A 22313-nucleotide genomic window follows, 5' to 3' on the forward strand; every position below is an offset into this window, starting at 1 on the left:
ACAACGCTTCTTCATGATTCACTACTGAGCTTGAATGTCTCCACACTGAGTACAGCAGTGAAGTGCAGACAAACCTTTGTCACAATATGAGGGCTTGTACTCGGAGGCTCCAGAGTGGAGCTGGTTAATGTTCAAATCTATAATCTAATAATAGCATCTCTCACCTGCAGACTGGAAATATACGGCATCCGGGGAAAATATTCCACATTTGTCCTTCGTTCACGGTCGTTAACAGCGTCACTTTCAGCCTCATCTGGTGAAAGTTTCAGCTCGTCGCGACTCTCGTCTCTCTCGCTTCTGCGCTTCATCAGTGCGCAGTGTCAGGTTTCTTAAAGGGGCCGCAAATTGTATGTGTATAAAACCTTTCGCAGAAACTTACAAATATTCAGGCTGAGCCCCCAGCGTTTTTTTTAAGGCGACCGTTGTTTTAGAATGCATCACCTTAATATTTCCACAATAGTGCTGTAATGTTTTTATTTCGTTTTTCCTTTATTTAAAATACCTAAAATAGCCTATCCTATATATAAAACATTTATCTCATGGTCTGTCTTTTCTGGTGCTATTTAGAGTCCAGCAGTGATCAACTATTTCCACAAACACATATTAGACTTAATCAATCACAATTACATTTTTGTCAAGACGAGATGTTTTTTTCTGTTTATTTCTCACAATTGCATATACTATCAGAACACAATATAATAAACTTGGTAAATAAGTAAAATAGCCTACTTAATGTACATCTAATTCAATATAGATCTACTACACAATCCATCCAGGCAGATTTTAGCAAAAAAAAACCAAACAAAAAAAAAACATTTACACTATAAGAGTTGTTGAAGCTTTAACTCTGAAGTCTTTCAAGTTTTCCAAGCATTTCACCAACAAAAAAACAACAACTAGATAATCTCCATATTATCTTGCAGAATTTAACTGAAAGCATTTGACATGAAAACAAGTGTTGATCACTTGCAACATTTTTATAGGAGTGTGAAGGCCTGGTCAAATGTTAGAAATTCTTCTCAACTCCACTTTATTTATTTATAGAGCACTTTCAACACTTTCAAGTGGAACCAAAGTGCTGTACAGAAAAAGATAAAAAATAAAAATAATAAAAATAAATGCAAACATATGACATACACTGCTTACAAAGCAATTTCAAATTCTAAAACAAATAAATAAGTTAAAGCTAGAGTAGGTAATGTTGGAGAGCTAGCCAGATTTGAAAGTGGCACCTCTTCTAAGCTCCGCCCCCTCCTGTCAGTGCTCCGTCCAAAGCTACGCCCCCCCCACAAACATGAACGCGCATCCATTTGGAGTCAGTCAGCTGCATGTACCTACCAGACCAGTGATGCGCGGGTTGATCCAAAATGAGCGGGTGCCTGCGCCCGCGGTTACGAGTCATCCAAAAATATTTTTAATGATATTCGGGTCGCGGTCGGTCGGGTCGTTTACCTTTGTAATTTATATAGTACTAGACACAATGTTCTATGAAATACATAGGTCTACACTTTATTGTCTGAATGCGCGAGGATGACGCACGAGCAGTCTGCAGATGAAAGTGGGAAATCCTTATTTACCTTTTGAATGTTGAGCATTATTAACTTTTGAATAAAAGCTGACGCGGGACAAAATGCCCGATTTCACAACGCGTTGAACTGAGCAATGCCATTGTGCCATTTTAATAGGCTACTTTTAAACGCATATAGCTCAGTAATGTCAGTTTTATGTAGCCTATTTGCTGAGAGGGGGCGGGATTTTTGTTGGGAAAGTCAGGGGAGAGACGACACGTCGATTAGACTGGATAAACACATGCAGCATCTTAATTGTTAAGAAAATGAAACGAAATAAATGAATAAATCAAGCCTTTATTACAAAACACTAGGCTATATCATACAGCATTCTGAAAAATGCGCACCTCTAGTTCCTCCGTCTATGGCCCATGACGCGATGAGCATTTACTATAGCTACTTTAAAAAACGCGGGTCAGGAACAATATTTTCTTTCTTTTTTTTGCGGTCCGAGTTTCGGGCGGGTTAGTTGAAAACGTCGGTCGGGTGCGGGTTGTTTATACATTGACCCGCGCATCACTGCTGTGCACGCAGTGGTGCTCGAGCACGAGACATGAAGGCATCTGATTGGTTCTTTACATTCGCACCGAATGGCAGTGATTGGTCAGAGTTTATACTGCCCTACAGCTGCTACAGAGGTCAGATTTGTTTCATTCCTTTTTCTGAACACATAATGTATTGACTACTATCAGAATGGAAGGACCATTTCACCCAGTATAAAAAAAAATGTTTCTGAACAGGATTACCAACCCTACCTTTAAGCGCACTCTGAAATACACAGAATAGGAGAAGATTAAACAGACAGAGTAAGGTCACTCCAGAGACTAGGAGCTGCAACAGAGACTGCCCGGTCACCTTTACATTTTAAACAAGATCGTGGAACCACGAGGAGCAATTGATAATTTGAGCGCAGATATCTACCTGATTGATAGAGACTGGTTAAAGCAGTAACATATTGCCATGCAAAGCCTTAAGAACAGACAACAACACGTTGTAAGGAATTCTGTATCGTATGGGAAACCAATGCAGTTTTGTTAAAACATGAGTAAATATGTACTTCCTTCTTAGTACCCGTTATTATAAGTCTGGCAGCTGAGTTCTGAACAAGATGCAAACGAGAGAGAGGCCTGACAGTGACACCTAGATACAACACATTACAGTAATCCAAACGGGATGACACAAAGGCATGAACAACCTTCTCCATATCTTCAAACGAGAGGATAGACTTCAATTTAGATATTGATCTAAGATAGGAAAAAACTATTCTCAACGACAGCATTGATTTGCTGGTCCAATTTAAGCTCTGAATGGCACATTTATGCCCGTGCTTCAGTGATTAATACATTTGAGAATCATCCGTATAGAGATGATAGTGAACCCCAAATTTCTCACATATAGAACATAGAGGGAGCATATAAAAAGGCAAATAAAATTGGTCCCAAGATAGAACCCTGAGGAACCCCACACACGAGGGTCAACAGTAGAAGAATAATCCCCTAAACTGACTGAAAAATCTTTCAAATAGAAATCGTTCGAATACCAACCTGATCCCTAAGACGATCAATGAAAATATTATGATCAACAGTATCAAAAACAACACAGCTTCTAATCAACGCCTCGTAAGACTTCATTAGAGACCATTAGCACTCTAAAGCCTAACTGGAATCTATCTAAAATTATATTCCTCATTAAAAAAATCATTAAGCTGTGCGTACACATTTTTTTTCAGTATCTTAGATATAAAAGCCAATTTCAAAATGGGCCGAACACTACTCATGTCAAAGGGGTCTAAGCCGGGGGGTTTTCTTATAAGAGACCTGTAATTTATCTTTTAGCCATTTATGTTCAGTCCTCCTACATTCCTGCCTAAGAGCACGGGTTGTACTGTTCAAACCAGGGCTGCAATTTTACCTTTTTTTTTTCTTTTTTCGTGACTTCAAAAGGCATCTAAAATATCTAAACAAAAAGAGTTAAACTGTTTGACCAACTCTTCTAAACCCAAACACGGAGAGGGTGACTCGATCAATGTAATTAAAGGAAAGGAAATTGCTATAGCTATCTATCTATTCATTTATTGCTATAGGAGAGGAAGAATTTTGCGAACTCAAATTAATTTGATTAATTTGTTCAATTAATCAAATTAATTTGTTAATTCATCTAAATACCGACTAAGCTGCTGAAAGAGATGCTTCCAGATGTCATAGATCCTCTTCTTCTCCTTAATATCATTAATGTGTCTTTGTCTCTAGGATACGTACCAAAAACCTTTAAGCTAGCTATGATTGAACCGCTTGTTAAAAAAACGCAACTTGATCATACAAAATTAGTCAATTACAGGCCGATCTCGAATCTTCCTTTTCTGTCAAAGATATTAGAAAAAGCAGTATCCTAGAACTATAATGAAATTATATCTGCGAGGATTTTCAGTCCGGTTTTAGACCGTACCATAGTACCGAGACAGCTCTCGTTAGTGTCACTCTTATCATCCGATCGTGGTTGTATCTCTCTATTGGTGTTACTAGATCTTAGCGATGCATTTGACACCATTGACCACAACATTCTTTTAAATAGACTCGAACATTATGTTGGCATTAGTGGAATTGCACTAGCATGGTTTAAATCATACTTATCTGACTGTTATCAGTTTGTAGCAGTAAATGAAGAGATGTCTTATCGATCACAAGTTCAGTATGGCGTACCACAAGGCTCAATACTAGGACCGCTGCTTTTCACTCTGTACATGCTACCATTAGGAGATATCATTAGGAAACATGGAATTACAGTAGCTTTCACTGTTATGCCGACGATACTCAGCTGTATATTTCTTCAAAACCTAACGAAACATACTAATTCACAAAATTAACGGAATGCATAGCGGATTAAAAAAAACTGGATGACTAGTATTTCTTAAATCTAAATCTAAGACAAGTAGTTTGTTAAGGCTTGGTTTGTAGGGAATTACAAACCTGCGTACATATATTCAACTGCGCATAACTATAGAATTAATTCTTAATGCGCACGTGAGCGCCATTAGCGTTTCTCACAGGTTCGCGTTTAAAGTCTGTGTAGAGAGAACGGTGTCGTCTTAGCGGCCTCTAATTTAACAACTAATGATCCTTGCGACGGAAGTAAATCAATCAAAACTAACTTTAGCTGGAAAATATATTTATTCAAGAACCGCTATTAAGCCAAAACAATCTCTGTTACCTTAAATTATCCGTTTACTACTGTAAAGCCGCTTTGAAACAATCTACATTGTTAAAAGCGCTATATAAATGAAGATGACTTGACAATGAAAAACTATTTCCACAAACACATATTAGACTTGTTTTCAGTTTAAACAATCACAGTTAAACACTTTTTGTCATGTTTTTTCTGTTTATTTCTCATAATTGCATGTACTATCAGAAGACAATATAGTAAACTTAGTAAATAAGTATGACATAAATATATCTAATTTAAGATTAACTTTAACATATTAAATAACTAGACAATCTACATATTTTATCTTGCGGAATTCATCTGAATGTACTTGATATGAAAACGAATGTTGATCACTTGTAACAGTTTTTCATATGAGCATGAAGGCTTGATAAATGTTTAAAACTCTTCTCACACTGAGTACAGTTGTACGGCTTCTCTCCAGTGTGAACTCGCTCGTGTGATTTCAGGTTTCCAGAATGAGTGAAACTCTGGTCACAATATGAGCACTTGTAAGGTCTTTCTCCTGTATGAATTCTTTGGTGCTGTTTCAGATGACTAGATGTAGTATAGCTCTTCCCACAGTCACAACACACATGATCTCTCACTTCATCATGTGTTTTCTGGTGCCGTTTACAACTGATCAGTCTTGAAAAACTCTTTCCACAGAGAGAACACACATAAGGCTTCTCGTCTGAATGAACTTTCAGGTGTGATTTTAGATGTGATGACAAAATAAACTCTTTACCACACTGATCACAGCTAAATGGTTTTTCTCCAGAGTGAATACGCAGATGAATTTTGAGTAAGGATGAAGATGTGAAACTCTTTCCACACTGAGTGCATGGATACGGTTTCTCTCCAGTGTGAATTCTTATATGTCTGTTAAGGTCTCCTTTTTGACTGAAACTCTTTCCACACTGTGAGCAGGAGTGCAGCTTTTGGGCTTTTGTTCCTTGAGTTTTGAAGTCACAGTGTTTCTTTACTTTGTTCAGTTCTTCTCTTTGCTCTGTTATTTCCATCCGATCTAAAATGAACATATCAAGTAGTTATAATCAGTTTAAGGAGGATAATATCAAGGAAAATTCAAGTGAACACAAGCAGACAACAAGAGAATAGGTTTCTGTCTGTGTGAGTATAAAGTATCAGATCTTTGACGTTGAAGGTTTGTTATATAATTCTCATTAATTTGAATAATTAAAATGTATTTGAGACATTGCTATATACATGGATCATTTAGTTTAATTTATACATCATTTATCATCAATATACTACTTATTATTTCACAGCCACCAAAGCAGTCAACAATGAAGAATCAAGAATGGACACCAACCTATTTGTTCCTCAGTATCTTCATGTTTTATTCTGGATGGTTCTGGATCACTCATGTCTTCAATCTCCTCTTTAATAAACTCCATCTTTAACAGTCACACAGATTTCAGCTGCTACTCCTGGAGTTTGTCCTCCTCTTGTAGGATGATGGGAATATTCCCAGTATTTATTGGTGAATTGTTGTGGGAGGGGCTTCACTGCATGTGTGAACTGTGTGATACTGATGCCCACAGGACCAGATCTAGAAAAAAACAAAAGATTTAAATAATAATAAATAATTTATACTGGATTACTTTAAAAGAAAACACACCTTTTCCCGCCCTATTCTATGCCCCCTTTGGCAGGCTCTGCACTCGGGTGAGGATAACCTTTTACAATAACAAAGGCGTAGGTTTATGACGCAAAATTTCCTGCATAACTATGGAACTTGTCGTCAAGCCGATGAATCTAATAATGTTTATGGATGAGTGAATAGATTGATGTTTTTATCATGACTGTGGGATAAAGTAGCGCGATTGCTAATGATTGCTAATGAGAGACAGATTTCAGCGCCATACGCGAATCCCGCGAGCCTCGCGGATATAAAGGAATAAGGACATTTCATTCTACCAAACTACCCGCAAGTGCTGAATTACTACTCACACAGGTCAGTTTTTTAGACAAATTAAACGTGTGAGGTAACGCAGTTCTGTTTTACTCGCTCTACACTATTACACTAAACTGCATTTGAGTGTGTTGAAAGTTAATGTTATTCTGTGTTCATTTGTTGGCTGTATGAAACTAGCAGTAAGCTAGATCAACATTAGAATAAAAGATCATATTCTAACATTTCATCATGTTGAACTATATAACATTGATTAGTTTTATGTACATTTGCTCACCTGTCTAATAAAGTACATGTAAAGTACGCGGACGTGGAGCTCTCGGCATCTCGAAAACGCCACGCTGATATTGATCTGAGTCTTTGCTTCAGGAAGCTTACAGAACAGAAAAGATATGCAAAGGAAGGTTAATAAGGAGATCTATAAGGCCAGGTGTCAGTACAAGGACAAGATACAGAGTACCCTGGCTGCGGGGAATTCAAGGGCTGCATGGACTGGTATAAAGTTGATGGTCAACACCCCCTTTAAGACAGGGGAAAAAAATAACTTTATGGATGACACAGCATCCTTTGTTCTGGCCAACAACTTAAATGAACATTTTACCCGCTTTGAAATAAATGATAGTGATAATGTCTCTGCCTGGCAACAGATTGTGATGGGCGATGCTGGGATGGAGAGCACTTTGATCATCAAGGAGGAGATGGTCCAGTGAGTGTTTGAGAGGACTAACGTACGGAAAAGCCCGGGGCCGGATAACATTGGAGGCAGAGTGCTGAAGCACTGTGCGGCCCAATTAAGTGGAATTTTCTGTTCCCTCTTTTAACGCTCAATAGACACCCAGGTGGTTCCACTGCTTTGGAAAACAGCAGTTGTGACCCCCCCTTCCAAAAGTCTCCCATCCATCCTCATCCAAGGATTATAGGCCCATCGCCCTCACCTCTCTTTTAGTTAAATCACTTGAGCGGATCATTAAAACACATATCATGAATTCCTGTAGACATGCTCTTTTAAAAAAGGGCCAACAACGTTTGTATTTTCTTAGAAAACTTAATTATTTTAATGTTGACAACAAAATGTTGACTCTTTTTTATAAGTCTTTTATTGAGAGTATTCTCTCTTACTGTTTATGTATGCTGGTATGGACATTCAAAAATCACCACAGGAACAAATTGGGGAAGATTGTTAAAACCTGTGGAAGAATTATTGGTAAACAACAGGTAGACCTGTACCAACTATATCTGTCGAGATTGGCACAGAAGGCAGACAAGGTTTGCATGGATACAACCAATCCACTTTCAGTGGAGTTCAAGCCTCTCCCTTCTGGTCGTAGATATAGATACCCTAAGGTTAGAACAAACTCAGTCATTCCCATGGCAATAACCCAATCAAATAAGGTGTTGTGAGGGGTATGATTGGAGAACATATGTGAATGTGAAGTAGTTTTATTTATTTATGATATTGTGCATGTGGATAATGTTTGTGTTGTGGATTATGTGTCAATATGTCTGTACTGTACAACAAATTGCCTCTCTGAGGACATTAAAGTTTGAGTCTAAAGTCTAAGTCAAAGATCCTCTAGTTCTCCTTTTTTCCCCAAAGTCTGCTTGCCATGGTCCATAATGTTTGAACGAAACAACAACAGCGTGAGCGTGCCGTTAAACATAACGATGTTGTCCGCGTCTGTCGCCATGGTTACTATGGCAGTACGAGCGGAAACCAGGGATAACGCGGATATTACGTCAGTGACAGGCGACAAGTTAACAGGGATTCCGGGATGGCCAATTATTTATAAAAATGTTAATTTCTCTGAAATTTAAAATCTTTGGGAACTTTTGGGATATTTTTAAGTGCACAACTGCAGGAAATATATCACACCTGCAAGTGATTTTCGGATATTTAATTACAAAATTGGACCTTTAAGGGGAGACACCCCAGGTGAATAGGACAAATAAAATAATAGATATCAGCATGAAACTTCCCCAGTTGATTACTGACATTAAGACAAATATCTTTTGTATTACAAGTTTTTAGAATATTTATGTTTAAATATATGCAAATTAGGTGTTATCTCATTAAATATGTGCTAATTTGCATATATTTCCAGAAGAGAAATCTGAACATTGGATAAAGTCAGATTCAAAATTTCTGTTTCATTTTGTTTTCATATTAGAGTCAAAGGTTTTTACAGCGGGCGGCGGAGAAAATTAGGGATCTCCCTTGTTAGTGGCCGTGACCCGCACTCTTCTCTCTAGCACCCTTGACGGGAAGAGAGAACAGTGAGGACAGCACTCGGGGTTCGCAAGGGATGCCTGAGCGTGTCTCACCCCCAGGCATGTGATGCACAAAGGATGAGGATCCTTGCCGGATATCATTGAAGTTTCTGCTTTTGGTCCGCCGTGGACCACTTGTAGACCTTGTGGACCTACCGTGGACCTTGTCCACCACTTGTAGAACTAGTAGTTGCCATAGTAAAAATTGTATTCAAGCTCACCGCAACGTGCAACTCAGAAAAAAGGAATATATAAGAGAATTCGCCAAAACGATCGTTAATTCTCTTAGTATACCAGAATCAAATAAAATCACTGTTACAGTGAAAAAAGACCCGCTAACAAAACAGCTGCGTTCGGTGACGTACCTTGACAGCTCGTCTCAGAACAGTTTAACAGCCATTTTGAAGACAGGTCTTGCTGAAGGATAGCTTCCAATTTGATTTTCATGGGGAAGAGCTCGAGAATGAAGTAGGGACCACCGGCAGTGGTATATATTGGGGAGGCGGGACCTGACAGACGTGGTGTGATTGGTGCTTCCAAGATCTGCGTTTCCCATAGTGAGATACAAAGCTAATGTTTGAATAAGAACCCATTTTGAGAAAACGGCCTTTAAAGATTTGTATTGTAAACATTTTTAGTGGAAACCAGTGTTAATTTCGTTGACGAATAATTTTCGTCATTATTTTCGTCAACGACATTTTTTTCACAGACGAAAACGAGACGATAACTAAATAAAAACAGGTTTAAATGACGACAACTATGACGAAAATTTATTGACATTTTCGCCAACGAATAAAAACTAGACGAAAATGTTAGGGAGGGACGATTGGGGAAGTGATCCTGTCAGAACTGATTTGCGCTTGTGGAAGATGCGCACATTTGAATTGTAACGTGCTGATCTACCCGGCGCGGCGGCACACAATGCGCTTGATGCATGTCTCATAAATCGTTAAAAAATTTAAACGTCTGGGAGAAAGAGAAGAGCAGACATGGATTGATCTGAATAAGAGTGACGACGCGAAAGAGAGCTTTATTCAGTATGTTTTTCTGTGCGAACACACACGCTCACACACACACATACACCAGACCCGAAGCGTGCGCAGCCCTGCAGACAGCTGTATACAGCGCGCTGCGCGCAAGGACTGAATTGAGCTCTCTTTCGCGTCTGAATGGACAAATACACACAACGTTATGTCTAAATGTCCGTTTTGGAGAGTATTCGCGTAAACAAAGTTGGTTATGTCTTTACAGAACGTACAGTTGTGAGAATATCGGATGTGCATCAGCAGTGCTGGATCTGCACACTCGGTCTTAAAGTGACAGTGCGTAATAAACCTATTGCCTTCTGTACACTTAATATTGATCAAACAACAAAATAAAAAGAGAAAAGCATACACTGCTGTTTAATAGCTTTAATAAGGATTAATTATATTTAATTTATACAAATAAATATATCTGCTTGAAAGAATAAAGAATGGTATGTAAGTTAAAGACTGTATAATCATTAATTGGAAAAAAAAAACTGTTCTACTTTAGAAGTTTAAGATATTATTTTGTGTCACAGTGCTAAATCTGTGTCTGTGTTGCATGTTCAAATTTTAAAAATAATTTATATTAACAGGTTAATAGATGTTTTCTGCGGGAATATAATGGGTTTGGAAATTTTAGAGAAATTTGAAATTAATGCATTACAATTGAACTAAACCCATTCTATTTTAGTCGACTAAATCTACTGTAGATTTAGTCGACTAAAATCTTATTGTATTTAGTCGACTAAAACTAGACTAAAACTAAAACAATTCAGATGACTAAAATATGACTAAAACTAAAATGCCATTTTAGTCAAAAGACTATGACTAAAACTAAATCAAAATTTGCTGTCAAAATTAACACTGGTGGAAACAACTATTTACAGACACAATATCTTATCAAATCATTAGCAACAACAATACAAATAACCTAAAACACATCAAAACTTATAACACAGCATTTATGGGTTTCAACTGAACAAAACCCCAGTCAAAAACACACACAAACGGTCCCATGTAGAACTGCCACCCAGGCCCAGAAATGTCACGTGATGCATCTGAGAGGTGGGCAGATCGATACTAATATCGATAATATCGATACCAACGTTGGTATCGGTATTGATCGATACCAACGTGAAAATATCGATACTTAAGTTTCAGTTTCTCTCGTTTTGCGACCTGGCCGTGTTTGTCAAAATGCTGCTGCTGTCACAGAGCAGAGCAAGCTCTCAAGAGTGCTGCTCGTGCTCGACACTGCTCTCCTCCCTCTCTCCTGTGTTGTACCGTCACGTGACTCACCACTAGCGCTACCACCAGCAGTCAGGCGCGCGCGCCGCTCAGCCGCGCATTTCTAACCAACAGCAGTCAGTCAGAGGCGGAGAATGGCAGCAGAGAGAAAGAGGAGCGTTGTGGCTGTATTTTCAGGCCGAAAATGAGACAACAGCGACTTGTACCATTTGTAGAAAGTCTTTAAAATACAGTGGCAATACAACTAATTTGTACAAACATATGAAAGATCACGGACCAGAAAATGCAGAGCTGCAGAAACGGAGAGAGGAGGAGAAACGTTATTTTGTAAAAAAAAAAAAAGGAGAATTTGTTTTACATTTTTTATATTTATTGTGAAGTAAAACTTTGTGACTTTGTTTATTTAAGAAAAAAAATCCCGAAAAGAAGTGCACTAAAGAGGAGAATTTTTTTTTGTTAACATGCTACTTGAAAAGAGAATTTGTTTTTACATTTTTTATATTTGTGAAGTAATCATTTTGTAACTTTGTTTATTTAAATAAAACAGAAGTAACCAAAAGTTGTTTCGGAACAAAAGCTTTTGTAGTACTGATTAATATCCCAAAATGCAAATCACAAAAACAAATTAAAAGTCATGAAAATTCATTTAGATTTAGGTTGAAGACGCATCAACCTTAATTATTAAAAAGTATCGGTATTGGTATCGATATCGGCGATACTGGCCCTGTATTTACTTGGTATCAGATCGATACCAAATCCAGCGGTATCGCACACCTCTAATCTGAACTAATCACTTTGTCAGAAATTGACATCAGCCAATGAGATTTCACTTTTAGAGTTAAATGCCCCATTGTACTTTCACGATTGGTTGCTGATAAAAAAAAAGGAAATTACCATATTTGGATCCGCCAGCATTGTACAGGAGAGAGAGAGCTTTCAACAGTACATGTGATGACAGGATGCAGACAGAGATCGTGGAGCGGCGTGTTGATTTAGAACGCCAACTTTTGTTGAATTTAGGAGAAATCTACAGACGCAAATAGACAAAGTGTAGTAAAATAAAGACCTAAATGTGTATTTTGGACTTTTTTTTCACCACAAGTCGGAAAGAAGACATGTTATTGAAGCCTAGTGATGTATGTCTCGAGACCGGTCTTGGTCTCGAGACCGGTTTTGTCACGGCCTTGACAGTTTTTGGTCTTGGTCTCGGACCTCTCGAGGTCTCGCTGTCTCAGACCGACATAGTGGTCGGGGGATTTAGCAATACAATACTACAATATCCACGACGACACAACGTTCGATAATGCAACATTATTATTATTATTTCGCGGCCTTCAAATGCAACCAATCACATGCATGTCTTTTTTGTGACACAGCCGTTTCGCCTTTTTGAACAATGTATATCTTAATGGTGCAGTGGTAGAACTTTCGCCAACCGCGTCAGAGGTTCTGGGTTCTAATCCGCACTCGAATAGTTTTTTTTTTCTCGTATAGTTTTTTTTCTCATCTAAACCGATTATGTTCATCAGTGGTTGTATATCAAGCAGCGAGACCTTTGTGTGCATTATGTTTTGTGATTTCACCAGAACGAATAGAGTATCCGCAACGGATTGAAGCGCGCGCGACAAAAATAGATGGGGAAGAAAATACAAATTTTAACTGCAAAAGAATTAAGTGTGGAAACCATCAGAAACCCTTTAGTCTCCAACTATGGGAGTTCATTTTTAGTCCATCTCCTACCCTGAAGTCCGTTTTGCAGAGATGGACTAAAAATTAACTCCCAAAACTTGCTGCCAGATTCTGGAAGAAGAATTCTTCAAACAGTGGAACAAGAGGATGTGGTGCTGGTCCTTCAAGAGTCACTCTCACTGTGTCTATAAAGCCTATAAAAAACAGTCTTCATGAATTGTACTACACTTTAGCTTGTGATTCCTAAGTGGGGGTCATCTTTTAGGATTCTTTACCTAACCTAAGTCTCTGAGATCCTGACACCTTGCTCTTCTGACTCCAGGTAGGGTGCAGTTCTGGAAAATGGTGGTGCTGGAGACTAAAGGGTTCCTGATGTTTTCACACTTAATCACATTAATTCTTAATTATTTAGCAGTAAACATTTTCTTCTCCGCCTGTTTTTGTCTGACCCTGCTGACCCAATGAGCATTTCACTGTCCAATGGTCATGCCTTACCTGCAATTTCTAGTATTGCATTAGTATTGCATCCTTCTCATGGCCATTTCATAATTTTTGACTTTTCAATCTGGGTTAAATATCTTTTTGGGCTTATTTTATCTGTAAAAGATTAAAAAATAGAAAATAAGGCATTTTCAATTCAAGCCTTCATGAACAATTATATTTCACTTATAAACTATTAAATACAAAATTAATATATTAAGATTAATGTGGTTTGGAATTGGTAAAATGTTCCTGGACAAAAAATATGATCAGAAAATCAATGTGCCTAATAATTCTGCACACACTGTAGTCCAAATATAAACACTTTTTTTAGGCGTACTGTAATTCTGTAGGGATTCAGGATACAAGTTTTTTAATTCTAAAGAGTGTCATAGTCATCCTACAGTTCTTTGATGGACTAGCCTACTAAAAACCCTCGACCATAGAGCACCTTGACTGGATACTTCTCCTTTAAATGCGCTCTCTTCTATTGGACTTTGTTTGACGATTGATATCTACCAGTGGTCTTCGCTATTTTTTTCACGAGAGCCACACTGACAGGACAAAGTCAGTAAGAGAGCCATTTTTACTGCAAAATATAAAAAGTTACATCCAGTCATACCATGTCTGCTTATCAATCTTTCACCCCTGAACATACAATAGGCCTATGCAATGGAATACAATACAAAAGGGTGAGAAAATAGCATTCTTTATGATTTACCAGTCAAATTTGTAACTGAGACACGACGATTTCCCTTAAAGGGATAGTTCACTTTGAAATAAAATTTTGGTATGTTTTAGCTTAGCTCTTTGTCTCCGCAGTAGTTTCAATTTTGATATTTTTAGGTCAAACCGTTCTTGTCTGTCAGTCATATAATGCAGGTATATAGGTACTGTCTCCAAAAGCATGCAGAGATGTCTCTAATAGCTAGTGCTGTAGCGGCGTGTCGATGACGTCAACGATTCGACGTGAAAATTTACGCCGACGTCATATTTTTTCGTCGACACTTCTTTATTTATTTTTTGCACCGTTCCCGGAGGTACAGCTCGCCACACACACGTGGGAGACCGAAACATTGCAGAATGGAGGACGAAACAGCAACCTCTTAACAGAATTCCCAATAGTGTTGTCAAAGTACCGTTCCTTACTGAAAATGTGACGGTACCAGCATTTCTGTAGTACCGGGTAGGCTATATTACGTTAGCTAACTCAAGTCACGACTTAACGTTGGTTAGCATTAACTCATGCTGTGGTCGTTTACGAGTCAAATACATAACGTTAGAGTAACGTTAGCCAGCTTATAGTATCATGATTCAGTACGCTAGTTCACGAATGTCAATTAACGGAGCCAAGCAATGTCCAGGCCAGGGTTTTTATTAATCGAGCAACAGAAAAATAATTGTTATATTAGTCGTTAGATTAGTCGACTAATCGATAAAATAATCGCCCAACTAATCGTTTTATTAATAATCGTTTACCCCAGCACTACTAATAGCATGCAGAGAAAAGTCCAAATTAAAATCGTATTTATATCGTTTTTTATCTCTTTTACACAACCACGTCCATCTGATCTGTTAACTTAGTCTACGCAAGCGCCGGAATGCTCCGGAAGTGGTCTCCCTGATGAGTTCGCGCGAGCTTACGTAAATGTATTTTTTTTACATCGGTTTAAACATCCCGGATAAGCGCAAACTAGTTCCATTTCTATTAGCCGTCCTACCTACAATCTCTGTTCTGTGCATAGGTTCTGGTGTAAACAATGAGTGACGTACACGCGCAAGAGATCACTTCGCCTTCCGGCGCTCTACGGCGCTTGCGCAGACTAAGTAAACAGATCAGATGGACGTGGTTGTGTAAAAGAGATAAAAATTATATAAATACTGTTCGTTTTATCACACAAACCGCTTGTTTCGTGTCTTAGGCCATCAATGTGCACTTACGATGGGGAATTTTTTAATTTGGACTTTTCTCTGCATGCTATTAGAGACATCTTTGCATGCTTTTGGAGACAGTACCTATATACCTGCATTATATGACTGACAGACAAGAACGGTTTGACCTAAAAATATCAAAATTGAAACTACTGCGGAGACAAAGACACCTACATCTTGGATGCACTTCAGGTAAGCTAAAACATACCAAAATTTTATTTCAAAGTGAACTATCCCTTTAATGACAAAAAAAGCAGGATTTCCAGAATATATTCATCCCAGAATGAACGTAAGTTATTTTTTTTCTACATTAGCCCATCATGTAACCATCCAAGAGCACATTCACGTTAAGAGCTGAAAAGACCGCCATAACTGGCAACTCCTCATAGACTGGATATAAATACACAGCTTTTGTTTCAATCGGACTGATTTGATTCCGATTGATGAACATGAATTAGGGCTGTAATCGATTAATCGTGATTAATCGAATCCAAAATAAAAGTTTGTGTTTATATAATGCGTGTGTACTGTGTATAATTATTTTGTATATATATATATATATATATATATATATATATATAAATACACACACATGCATGTATATATTTGAGAAATATTTGCATTTATATACTGCATATATATTTTTATATTATTTATATTATATATAAGTAGAACTATTTTATATATAAATATCAAATTTTTCTTAAATATATATACATGCATGTGTGTGTATTTATATATATACAAAATAATTATACACAATACACACACATATATTATGTAAACACAAACTATTATTTTGGATTCGATTAATCGCGATTAATCGTTTACAGCCCTAATGAATGTATAGTTTACATGAATGCTAAACGTGATCGGGTTAATGTGCGCATTTATATGTCAAAAGCTTCAAATCGGAATTACATTTTTTAAAATCCTCATAAAAGCTGTGAAATCATTTCAGAAAATTGTGATATTGAAACAGAAAATGTTGTTTAGGTGGCAAAGTTATTTTGAAACAACACCAATGTCTGTTGAATAGGCAAACTGTAAAAAGCAGATAAAAATACGATTTAAACAACTTTGCAGTTCAAAAATACTAACAATTTTGACAAAACAAAAGCTTTTATAAAATGATGAACCTCATATATGAGCCTAATAAATTATTATGTAATGGTATATGAACAAAAATGGCAGACAGGCTGAATGAAAAAGCAAATTCACTCTCTGAATGAAGGTGGCGCTTGTGGAAAAGTAGTAGCTACAGCAGTTACTCCTGAACACAAGCAGCGCTGCGCTTATAAACACCACTTTATTGGGCATTACTGAGGAAAGATAAAAGAAGATGCCATTGAAACTTTTATGATGACAGTCATCTCCCTTCAGATATTATATACTGTATACATTCAAATAAAAACTCCTCAGATCTGCACTAATCCCGTGAATGGTCTTTCAGTGTCAGAGAGAGAGTTTGCAGGTTTGGTTTCTGAAGCATTTAATAGTATTTTTAGTCATGTACTTTAACCTGAAGGGTAAAACATAAAACACACTGATAGGTGATTATCACATAAAGTGATGATCCTGTAGTTTGTCAGACACTAATGACGAGCTTGATGTGCCAATTTACAGAAGATCTCAGACATCATCATAATGAATGAGGTGAAAACAGGGACTATTGAATGAGATAAAGATGATTTTCAGCAGCTCAGTTAAACGTTATGGCGCTGTAATTTTGTTTGTTAGACTCGTAATCAGCTAATTTTCAGTTAGGCCCACATGTTTTTGTTGTTGTTATGCCCAATTCTCATCAATCACTAAAACAGTTAATTCATTCGCTCAAAAACGCTCATACATTCAGTAATGGAACAAGTAATTGAATCAATCATTCAAAACGATTTAGATTTAGTCTATAAAGAAAAAGACTGTATTGCAACAATTGGCGTTTTGTCAGAGCCTCTAGTAAATGACATGTTATTTGGTTTAATTGTCTATTCATAATTCTCAAATTATGCAGAATACATCTCTACAGAAAGGGTGCCATTACTTTGACAATACAAATGTATATTTGTCACACCAATAAAGGACCTGCAAACAAACTCACTGGATGAATGGATACTTTGCTCACTGTGACACTTGGACAACACTTCTTTATATGATTCACTACAGAGCTTGAATGTCTAAAACTCTCTCCACATTAGCGCTGCTTCTCTCCAGTATGAACTCGCTCGTGTGATTCCAAATGCAGACAAACATTATTCACGATACGAGGGCTTGTTCTCTGGAGCTGGTTAATGTTCAACTCTGTAATCTGAGAACATCTCTCACCTGCAGACTGGAAATATACGGCATCCGAAGAAAATATTCCACATTTGTCCTTCATTCACGATCATTAACAGCGTCACTTTCAGCTTCAACTGGTGAAAGTTTCAGCTCGTCTCTCTCGCTTCTGCGCAGGCGCAGTGTGCGATGTCATCATGTTTCTTAAAGGGGCCGCATGTTATACCATTGTATTCAAAGGGTTAGTTCATTTAAGCCGCGTTTCCACCGAAATTACCCGGAACAATTTGTCCCAGGAACTTTTTTCCCAGGAACTTTTTTTGCCCCAGACCGGTTGCTTTCTGCGTTTACACCGCGGTGTAAAGTACCGGGAAGATTATAAACTGCGCGCGTCTGCTCCTCCCAGTCTGCGACGCAGTAATCAGTTTTGAGCGCCACATTTATAATAAGTATGGAGGAGATTAAAATTGTGCTGCAGTTGTGTTTGTGATGTATTGCGGACATGAATGTGAGATGGCTGGGACGAACGCGCAGAAAATTTCCTGTTACACAAATAGCCTACGTAACCTCGTCGTCGGTCCAGCTGTGTTTAAAAAAAATAATTAAATTCCATATTTGCAGACGGACAACTCTCGCGCATGAAGCCACGAACCGCAATAGATTTTTAAAAATGCAGGTTAAAATAGAATGCTGCGTGGAGTCATCCAGTCAAAATGCGGCGTGAACACAACCAATCAGCATGTTCAGCGCACAAGTCCCACCCCCGAAAGTTCCTGAACTTTGAAAAAGTACTACCTCGCCAGCAGGGACTTTCTGAGGGGGAAATATTTACCCGGAACTTCATTTAGACCCTGGTTCCTGCGGTGTAAACACACCGAGTACCACCCCAAAGTTCCTAGTTCCTGGGGAAAGTTCCCGCGGTGGAAACGCGGCTTTAGTAAGGCAATAGTCGGGGAAAGTAAAGCTTCTTCTTCTTCTTCCTTGGGGTTTTACGACAGCTTGCATCCAATTTGTTGCATTACTGCCAAATACTAAATTACCTTTACACTATATTATCTTGTCCAATCCTGTTTCTTTAAAAAAACCTACTAAATATTCCCTGCGTTTCTGTTTCTCTGCACATTATAAAATACTTTTAACATTTGGAAGTCGATATGCCTGCTTTTTAAAGTAAGGTTAACTAATTAAAAAAATAACACTTTGAACACTTACTATAATTTTTTCAATTATATTATATCAATTATATATTCAAAAATATATATTTTGTTGATAATGATTGACTATAGCAGCCATAAAATTATAGTAAGTTTGTCTACTTTAGTTTGTCTAAGTTTAAAATTTGTCTAAATTGTAAAGTTACCCATTAATAACTTGGTCACAGAGCAGTTGTGTAATGTCACATTTACAATGAATCTGATATTCGGGAAAACAGCACTCTTGATTTTATGTTGCTTATGATGCTTGAGTTGTTCCATGTAAATATAAAAACACAGGAAAATTACATATTTGTTACCCCAATATCTTGAATTTGGGGGGCATTTTTGTTATTTTTAATGGCATTTCTGCCTAACTGTACGTTCACACCGCCGCCGGCGAGAGCGTCAAATTGGCCGGAAGCCATTAATTTTCAATGAGAGCCGGCAGCGAGCTCCGGCGAGGGCGGCGCGGCGCGTCTTGGATGGCGAGAGCGGCGAGAAGAGTTGAAATTTGTCAACTTAATGGTAATAAGCTATGACGCGGTTCGGCGGCAACCAATCGGAATGTAGAAGTCCTCCGCCTGAGAGGATACCAGAGAACACAATCCTGTAAACTTTGGTTCCGACCACATTAGTTCTAAGCAAAATGGAGGAAAAGTTAATTATTTCTGTTGCGGGTTTCCCGTTTACTTTACCGTTCCCCTCCTTGAACTGCCACCTTAACGTGGTGGAGGGGTTTGAGTACCCGAATGACCCTAGGAGCTATGTTGTCCGGGGCTATATGCCCCTGGTAGGGTCTCCCAAGGCAAACAGGTCCTAGGTGACGGGTCAGACTAAGAGCGGTTCACAAACCCTTATGATGTACAACAAAGCAAGGACCGTGACGTCGCCCGGTATGGCGCAGCCGGGGCCCCACCCTGGAGCCAGGCCCGGGGTTGGGGCTCGTATGCGAGCGCCTGGTGGCAGGGCCTCCCCCCACGGGGTCCGGCCGGGCTCAGTCCGAAGGACGTGGGGCCGCCGGGCTCAGTCCGAAAGACGTGGGGCCGCCTTCCCGTGGGCTCACCACCTGCAGGAGGGGCCATAAGGGACCGGTGCTGAGAGGATCGGGTGGCAGTCAAAGGCGGGGGCCTCGACAACCCGATCCCTGGACACGGAAACTAGCTCTAGGGACGTGGAATGTCACCTCGCTGGCGGGGAAGGAGCCTGAGATTGTGCGTGAGGTTGAGAGGTTCCAACTAGAGATAGTTGGTATCACCTCTACACACGGCTTAGGCTCTGGAACCACACTCCTTGAGAGAGGATGGACTCTTCACCACTCTGGAGTTGCCCATTGTGAGAGGCGGCGGGCTGGTGTGGGTTTGCTTATAGCCCCCCAGCTCAGCCCCCATGTGTTGGAGTTTACCCCGGTGAACGAGAGGGTCGTTTTCCTGTGCCTACGGGTCGGGGATAGGTCTCTCACTGTTGTGTGTGCCTACGGGCCAAACGGCAGTGTAGAGTACCCGGCCTTCTTGGAGTCTCTGGGAGGGGTGCTAGAAAGTGCTCCGATGGGAGACTCCGTCGTTCTACTGGGGGACTTCAATGCTCACGTGGGCAATGACAGTGTAACCTGGAGGGGCGTGATTGGGAGGAACGGCCCCCCTGATCTGAACCCGAGCGGTGTTCAGTTATTGGACTTCTGTGCTAGTTACAGTTTGTCCATAACGAACACCATGTTCAAGCATAAGGGTGTCCATCAGTACACGTGGCACCAGGACACCCTAGGCCGTAGGTCGATGATCGACTTTGTGGTCGTTTCATCAGACCTGCGGCCGTATGTCTTGGACACTCGGGTAAAGAGAGGGGCGGAGCTGTCAACCGATCACCACCTGGTGGTGAGTTGGATCCGATGGCGGAAGAGGAAGCTGGACAGACTCGGCAGACCCAAGCGTACTGTAAGGGTCTGCTGGGAACGTTTGGCCGAGTCTCCTGTCAGAGAGATCTTCAACTCCCACCTCCGGCGGAGCTGCGACCGGATCCCGAGGGAGGCTGGAGATATTGAGTCCGAGTGGACCATGTTCTCCACCTCCATTGTCGAAGCGGTCGCTCGGAGCTGTGGCCGTAAGGTCTCCGGTGCCTGTCGAGGCGGCAATCCCCGAACCCGGTGGTGGACACCGGAAGTAAGGGATGCCGTCAAGCTGAAGAAGGAGTCCTATCGGGCCTGGTTGGCTTGTGGGACTCCTGAGGCAGCTGACGGGTACCGGCAGGCCAAGCGAACTGCAGCCCGGGTGGTTGTGGAGGCAAAAACTCGGGCCTGGGAGGAGTTCGGAGAGGCCATGGAAGAGGACTATCGGCTGGCCTCGAAGAGATTCTGGCAAACCGTCCGGCGACTCAGGAGAGGGAAGCAGTGCCCTACCACCGCTGTCTACAGTGGAGGTGGGCAGCTGTTGACCTCAACTGGGGATGTCGTCGGACGGTGGAAGGAATACTTCGAGGATCTCCTCAATCCCGCCGTCACGTCTTCAATTGAGGAAGCAGAGGCTGAGGGCTCGGAGGTTGACTCGTCCATCTCCCAAGCTGAAGTCACCGAGGTAGTCAAGAAACTCCTCGGTGGCAAGGCACCGGGGGTGGATGAGATCCGCCCTGAGTACCTCAAGTCTCTGGATGTTGTGGGGCTGTCTTGGCTGACACGTCTCTGCAGCATCGCGTGGCGGTCGGGGACAGTACCTCTGGGATGGCAGACTGGGGTGGTGGTCCCTCTTTTTAAGAAGGGGGACCGGAGAGTGTGTTCCAACTACAGGGGGATCACACTTCTCAGCCTCCCCGGGAAAGTCTATGCCAAGGTACTGGAGAGGAGATTACGGCCGATAGTAGAACCTCGGATTCAGGAGGAACAGTGCGGTTTTCGTCCCGGCCGTGGAACACTGGACCAGCTCTATACCCTCTACAGGGTGCTGGAGGGTTCATGGGAGTTTGCCCAACCAATCCACATGTGCTTTGTGGATCTGGAGAAGGCATTCGACTGTGTCCCTCGAGACAGCCTGTGGAGGGTGCTCCGGGAGTATGGGGTCCGGGGTCCTTTGCTAAGGGCTGTCCGGTCCCTATACGACCGGAGCAGGAGCTTGGTTCGCATTGCCGGCAGTAAGTCAGACTTGTTCCCGGTGCATGTTGGACTTCGGCAGGGCTGCCCTTTGTCGCCGGTTCTGTTCATAATATTTATGGACAGAATTTCTAGGCGCAGCCAGGGGCCGGAGGGTGTCAGGTTCGGGGACCACACGATTTCGTCTCTGCTCTTTGCGGATGATGTTGTCGTGTTGGCCCCCTCAGACCAGGACCTTCAGCATGCACTGGGACGGTTTGCAGCCGAGTGTGAAGCGGCTGGGATGAGAATCAGCACCTCCAAATCCGAGGCCATGGTCCTCAGTCGGAAAGGGGTGGCTTGCTCACTTCAGGTTGGTGGAGAGTTCCTGCCTCAAGTGGAGGAGTTCAAGTATCTTGGGGTCTTGTTCACGAGTGA

At 40.5% G+C, this 22313-nt stretch overlaps 1 protein-coding gene across 2 annotated transcripts in view; it reads right to left on the minus strand.

Annotated features, from left to right (window-relative positions):
- Positions 1-1358: 1358 nt before the first annotated feature.
- The window catches only part of LOC306997072 (uncharacterized protein), a 35353-nt gene continuing 14398 nt past the window's right edge, over positions 1359-22313 (minus strand). The window contains exons 1-3 of one of the 2 annotated variants that reach the window (XR_013797253.1): positions 17673-17821; positions 6103-6342; positions 1359-5796 (exon numbers count right to left, since the gene is read on the minus strand). The gene's annotated coding sequence lies outside the window, so the exon portion shown is untranslated. Of the gene's footprint in view, positions 5797-6102; positions 6343-17612 lie in introns of those variants that run through there. The other variant, XR_013797254.1, reaches the window with a different exon arrangement.

This window comes from Phoxinus phoxinus (assembly GCF_949152265.1).
Source record: "Phoxinus phoxinus genome assembly, chromosome: 4".
Classification (NCBI taxonomy): Eukaryota; Metazoa; Chordata; class Actinopteri; order Cypriniformes; family Leuciscidae; genus Phoxinus; species Phoxinus phoxinus.